We start from the raw sequence: 7500 nt of genomic DNA, 5'->3' as shown, positions 1-7500 counted from the left end.
CTTCCAAATACCATAACTAGGCTATGGTGAGCTTATTGTGCGGGGAAATTTCGATAAAAATGGGTCGTGGCATGGTTTGAGTGAAAATGTGTGCATAGGTGTGGCATGTTGTGTGCATGGTGGCATGCAAAGTGGCCCGACACCAAATTGCCCCGACCACCATTCCGCCACTTGGAACCCCTTCCAAATACCATAACTAGGCTATGGTGAGCTTATTGTGCGGGGAAATTTCGATAAAAATGGGTCGTGGCATGGTTTGAGTGAACATGTGTGCATAGGTGTGGCATGGTGGGTGCATGGTAGGGGTCGGCAATGGGCCGGGCCGGGCTGGCCCAGCCCTAATCTTTCGGGCTCGGGCTTGAATTACAAGAGCCCAACAGAACTTTCGGGCCGGGCCGGGCTGGGCTTGGGCCTGAATACACAAATCCGGAGCCCACCCATCGGGCTTGAGACTAACGGGCTTTAGAGCCGGGCCGGACTAGGCCTGAACGGGCAGCCCAATAGGCCCGAACGGGCAGCCCAAATTAGGCTTTTTTGGCTTCTCAAATTGCTTAATTTATTGCATAATTTATGTCAATTATAACTATAAAACTTAGCAGTGCCAAAATTTTGCAATGTCAGCTCCCAAAGTCACAATTTAACAAGTTAACAACATATAATTTAATTATAAATAGAGGGGGAAATGCATCACTATAGAATGTGTACATCCCAACTAGGTTGGCACCTACACAACCTATCTATCATTTGCATTTCACATGTACATCCCAACTAGGTTGACACATACACAACCCTCAAAACTGAAATTGTATTGATTTAATTATACTAAAAGTAACAATATGCAGTTATGAGTTATGGTGCTTAACTCCTTATAGAGTTTACAAATTACAAACCAATGTTTTTTTACCAAAACTGAAAAAATAAAATCAGGTGGCTGATTCAGCAGGGGAAAGGGTCTCTTCTTCAACAAATTCAGGTCTTGATAGCTTGATCTTCATTAGATCCTTTGCCCAATCCTCCTCTTGAGCAGGCTCTTGCATTCTTGCCTCAGCTAAGCGCCAATCTTTGACGCAGATTAGAGCTTCTATAGTGTTCGGACTCAAGCTAGCCCTCTTCTCCGATACCACTCTACCACCTGCACTAAAAGCAGCTTCGGATGCAACAGTTGAAGCTGGAACAGTTAGCAAATCACGAGCCATGATGGAAAGCACAGGATATTGTGTATCATGTGATTTCCACCATCCCAAAACAGAAAATGCAGTTTCATCAACATCATCTAAAACTGGTGCATCAAGATAGTATTGCAAATTAGAAGTAGAACAAACAGAGGATTGCACCTTTGCCATTTTCAAGGCTCTCATAGCACTGTTTTGAAAGTTAGGAATAGAAATTGGGGAAGAACTAGTACTACCAGAAACAGTACTTTGAGGATTAGTTGTGGTTTCAGTAGAGTTTCGTGATGATGCAGCAGGCACATTAGACTTGTAATGGTCATACAATTTAAACAGAGAAGACTTAATTTCATCTACCTTTACCTTTATGTCATCTTCCTCACAACCAATAACATTTAACCACTCACTAATTGCCCAAATTTTGAACCTAGGATCCATAACAGTAGCAAAACAAAACAATTTAGGAAAAGTTGCCCAATATTTATCAAATTTACTTTTCATGGCAACCATAGCAGTTTCAAATGCATTAATATGAGAATATGATTGAAATGCACAATGAATATCAATCAAACAAGTCAGCACACGACTAGAAGTAGGATAATACACACCACATAATATTTTTGTTGAAGAATCAAAAGTCTTTAAAAAACCACAAACAAACTGAGCAACAAGCCAATCATGTTCAGATGGAATCGGTAAAGTAGAACTTCTAGTTGATTGATTTATTGTCTGAACATATCTATGCAAGGCAGCTTTATATTGAATGGCTACTTCTAACAATGCATATGTGGAATTCCACCTATGAGGAACATCATTGTCTATGTTTCTCTTATCCAAACGAACATCAACACAACATTTTTTCCAAATTTCATGTCTCTTATTTGAAGAATTCAAACTACGCACAATTGCAACAATTTTATCAATAGAAGGACCTAAAATAGCCAAACCATCTTGCACAATCAGGTTCATAACATGAGCACAACAACGCACATGAAACATTTGTCTAGGCACATCATCAATCATAAGATATAAAGGCAGCAAATCAGCAACAACATCATTATTTGAAGCATTATCTAGTGTAATTGAAAAAATTTTATTGTGGATACGCCAAGAGTTGAGTTCCTCATGTATATGAGTTGCAAGTGACTGTCCACTGTGTGGATACTCAATCATTTTAAAACAAATAATCCTTTTATTTAAATTCCAGTCAGCATCAATGAAGTGAGCAGTTAATGACATAAAACCAATTTTTTGTCTAGAAGACCAAACATCAGAAGTCAAACAAATTCTGCCTTCATATTTTTCAAAATAAGACAGCAATTGAGATTTTCCTTCAACAAACAGTTTCATAACATCCCTTTTACAAGTTGTGGCAGAAATTCCTTTATATTGTGGAGTAAAGCCTCTTTGAATCATTCCTTTAAAATCATGTTTTTCCACGAAAGTAAAAGGTAATTCTGCCCTAACTATAAAATCAACAACTTCTTTTCGAGCATTTTCCTCTTTATAAACAAAATTTGACAAATTACCAGCAGCATTTGATTGTAAAAGCATTTGATTACCAATATTAACATTTTGGCTTTCAAGATGTTTCTTATAATGACGAGCTAAATGAGTAGTACCATTTGAAGAACTGCCATCTAATTTTTTTCCACATATTGCACATTTTGCTTTTGTAACAGATTTACCATTTTCAATTTCAACAACTTTTTCAAACCAGTTCCACACTTCACTTCTACTGGATTTAGGAATAGAATTAGATTGGGGTGTGGATGGGGGGGAACCAATGGATTCATGGATTCCAATTACACTAGACTCTGGGTGAGTAGACATCCTAAAAAAACTACCAACAAATAACTAGCAAATAACACTACCAGCAAAAAAATACCAGCAAATAACACTACCAGCAAACTGCAAATAACACTACCAGCAAAAAAATACCAGCAAATAACACTACCAGAAATTCAGCAAACAACACTACCAGAAATTCAGCAAATAACACGACCAGAAATTCAGCAAATTACACTACCAGCATTTGCCATTTGCCACTCACACAGCAGCAGCACCAGCACCAACACAAGAGGCCAACTCCTACACAGGACAGCTTCACCACAAGCTATTAATCTTCACCACAGCTACACACACAACAAAAAAAAACACAATTAGTGAAACAGTGATGAATTTTTTGCTGAAATCACAAAAATGACAAAGGGAGGCAAACTGGCAGGAAAATGACTTAACTGAAATCACAAAGGGAAAATGACTTACACAGTTACACGCAAAGGGAGGCAAACTGGCAGGGAGCTTGCGGCGGAGTCGCTGGTGCGAAGGTGGCGTTGCGGTGGTGCTCGGACTGTCTGAGCGATAGTGCTATCAACTATCCGATCGCAGTTCAGATCTCGATCTGATCATTAATTGATCGGATCGAGTCCGATCGATCGGAGTTTGGTGGGTTGGGCTTGCTTTCTGGAGAGAGGCTGGGTTGCTGGGTAGCCTGGGTTCGATCGGAGTTGGGGGTGGCGAGATGGTGAATCGGTGATGATGGTGATGATGGAGAGAGGCTGAGACTGAGTCACTGAGAGTCTGAGAGAGTGAGAGGGATTGAGATTTGAGAGGGATGGAGGTGGCGAATGCGATGGGGTTACTGGGTTAGGGTTAGAGTTGGTGAATCGGGGATGATGGTGATGATGGAGGGGGTCTGAGAGTCAGTCACTGAGAGTTCGAGAGAGTGAGCCCTAGGAGAGGCCGAGAGGGTCTGAGAGTCACTGAGAGTCTGATGTTGAAGGAGGCGGCGAATGCGATGGGGTTAGGGTTAGAGATGGTGAATCGGTGATGATGGTGATGATGGAGAGGGTCTGAGAGTCACTGAGAGTCTGAGAGAGTAAGCCCTAGGAGAGACCGAGAGGGTCTGAGAGTCACGAGGCGGCGAATGCGATGGGGTTAGGGTTAGAGATGGTGAATCGGTGATGATGGTGATGATGGAGAGGGTCTGAGAGTCTGAGAGAGTGAGCCCTAGGAGAGGCCGAGAGGGTTTGAGAGTCACTGAGAAGTCTGAGACTGAGAGTCTGATGTTGAAGGAGGCGGCGAATGGCGAATGTGTGAGACTTAGGGTTACAGTGAAAGTGTGAGACTTAGCTTTATATACTTATGACTTATCTTTAGGGTTTAATATTTTATTAGTTTAGGGTATTTTGGGGTTTGGGCTTAGGGGTTTGGATGGGGTTTGGTCCGTTTGGATGGGGTTTGGATGGGGTTTGGATTTTTTAATTTTATTACATGTGTAATATATGCTTTATTATATATTTTATTACATATGTTTTATAAACAAATGATGCAATTGTGTTTTTAACGATCTGAACCGTTCAAATTTTAATTTCTCACTCAAAAATAATTCATGCAAAAAATTAGCTCGATCGGAGATGTAAAAATGACGTAACGGTGGTCGAATTAATGAACGATCGTTGTTTTTCTAATGATAATCGAATGGGTAGATGAATTCCGATTTTGCTGATTTTTTGTAAGGATGATCTTTGACTATGAATATAGAAAATGAACGGTTCAGATTGTTGAAATCACGTTGTGGTCTTCACAATTATGAAAACAATAAGGTTTCAACGAGAAAGTTATTAGAATTATACTCTTCAACTCTTCAAGTGTATTTATATGTAGAAGCTCATATATCGATCGTGTTTTCAACGATCCGAACCGTTCAAGTTTTAGTTCCCCACTCAAAGAGAATCCTTGCAAAAAATTAGCTCAATCAGAGATGTAAAAATGACGTAATGATGGTCGAATTAATTAATGATCATGGTTTTTTTAATGATAATCGAACGAGTAAATGAATTCCGATTTGACCGATTTTTTGTAAGGATGATATTTGACTATCAACATATAAAATGAACGGTTCAAATTGTTAAATTAATGAACAATCATGGTTTAATAACTTCAATTATAGTTGTATTATAAAAATTGTATATGCACATTTGTAATGTTGTATATAATTTTAAAAGTTTATTATTTATGGTATTACATAGTATAGTTTACACTATTACTATTTACTAACATTATAGAATTATATAATAACTTAATAAACATATTAATAATTTATTAGAATAAACAAATGAAAAACCTATTAAATATGTTATGATTCACCAATTAGACAAATAAACTAGTTAGCTCAGTTGGTTGAGAGTTGAAATTTGTTCTATGAGGTCTCAAGTTCGATTTAGAACATAGCCAAAATCCTATATTTTTTTTTTTATTGAAGATATTAAACGGGCTTAAGGCTTTGGGCTTCGGGCTTTGGGCTTTGGGCTTTGGGCTTCGGGCCGGGCTTTGGATCGGGCTTTGGGCGGGCTCCCGCTTAGGCTTTCGGCGGGCTTTGAGCGGGCCTAAGCGGGCCGGGCTTTGGGCGGGCTTTGAGCGGGCCTAAGCGGGCCGGGCTTTGGGCGGGCCGTGGGCTTCAAGGGGATGGCCCAAGCCCAACCCAAAAAATTTTCAGGCCGGGCCGGGCCGGCCCAAATGTCGGGCCACATCGGGCTTCGGGCCCAATGGGCTGGGCGGGCTTCGGGTGGGCTTCGGGCCTTGGGCTATTTGGTGAGCCCTAGTGCATGGTGGCATGCAAAGTGGCCCGACACCAAATTGCCCCGACCACCGTTCCGCCACTTGGAACACCTTCCAAATACCATAACTAGGCTATGGTGAGCTTATTGTGCGGGGAAATTTCGATAGAAATGGGCCGTGGCATGGTTTGGGTGAATATGCCATCGGCGTGGGCATGCATGGTGGCATGCAAAGTGGCCCGACACCAAATTGGTCCGACCACCGTTCCGCCACTTGGAACCCCTTCCAAATACCTTAACTAGGCTATGGTGAGCTTATTGTGCGGGCAAAATTCGATAGAAATGGGCCGTGGCATGGTTTGGGTGAATATGGCCTCGGCGTGGGCATGCATGGTGGCAGCGTGCATGCAGCAAGATGTGCATGGCTTGGGGCGAAATAGCCTCAGTTTGCAAGAAAGCGTTGATTTTGGCAGCCCAATGTGTGCAAGATAGCCTCGTTTTGGGCCGAAATAGCCTCAGTTTGCCATAAACGGTTGATTTCACGATTGCATGGCCACGCCCACCACGCCCACGCCTTGGCCTTGATAGCCTCAGTTTGCAAAAGAGGGTGGATTTCAAGTTTGCATGCCCCCACGCCTTGGCCCTTGTAGCCACATGTAACGCCCTGAACCTCGAGCCCATAAATACTCTGAAACTTTGACCTTTAAACCTCTTTTCAAAGAATGAGCCATGCACTTAATATAATAAATAAATACGTTAAATAAATCAGAGTGTGAGCCCAAAACATTTATGTAAAATTCGCTGTATAAAATCAGTTAAGTCAAATTAAAATAGGTCCCACTGCCTCGTCTTCTCCTCACTGCCTCCTCAGCCTGCTTAACCTGCAAAACACCAATAACCAACGAGAAGTGGCGAGCATCCTGCCTGCTCGTGCATTGATTCGCTCTGCACGAGAAGTGGCGAGCATCCTGCCTGCTCGTGCATTGATTCGCTCTGCACGAGAAGTGGCGAGCATCCTGCCTGCTCGTGCATTGATTCGCTCTGCACGAGAAGTGGCGAGCATTCCTGCCTGCTCGTGTATAGATTCGCTCTGCACGAGAAGTGGCGAGCATACCTGCCTGCCCGTGCATCGATCCGCTCTGCACGGGAAGTGGCGAGCGATTTACAGTTTATGGAGTGAGATTTTGGTTGTGGAGTATAAATTGTTCTTCAGAGGTCGATTTACAATTTTGAGGGGATTGAAAAATGGATCTGAAGGAAGAGATTTTGAAGGTAGTTTGAAAGCTAGAGGATTTCAAAAAGCGACGTGAGTGAAATTAGATAGTCTATTTTCGTTGCTTTGTGTGCTTGCGTGCATTTGTTTGCTAGGATTTGGGTTGGCTAGGACTTAGTAAAGTTTAGGCTTGAATCTTGAGGATGGACATTGATGAATGATTTATGCATTGAGGTTATGAGTTAGGAAGTGAACGATTCGAGATTGAGGTTAATAGTTGACGTTTAGGCATTTGAATGACAGAATGATTATTATTATTGTTGGTGGGATTATGATGTGAATTTGAGGAATATGATTTATCTTGATGCTTGAATATTTGTTGATGAATTTGTGATGTGATTGAGTAATTATGAATACTATTGTGGATTATTTTGAGCATGGAAATTGAAGGATTATTTGAGGATTATGGTTTAAGACATTTCACTCATACGAGCTCTAGTGAGCTTACCGGGTTGTTTGTTTGAACGACCCGGTGTACCATGGATATGGTGCAGTG

The sequence above is a fragment of the Dryas octopetala genome, chromosome 6 (genome assembly GCF_963921425.1).
Source record: "Dryas octopetala chromosome 6, drDryOcto1.1, whole genome shotgun sequence".
In the NCBI taxonomy this organism is placed as follows: domain Eukaryota; kingdom Viridiplantae; phylum Streptophyta; class Magnoliopsida; order Rosales; family Rosaceae; genus Dryas; species Dryas octopetala.
This window is presented reverse-complemented; position numbering follows the sequence as displayed.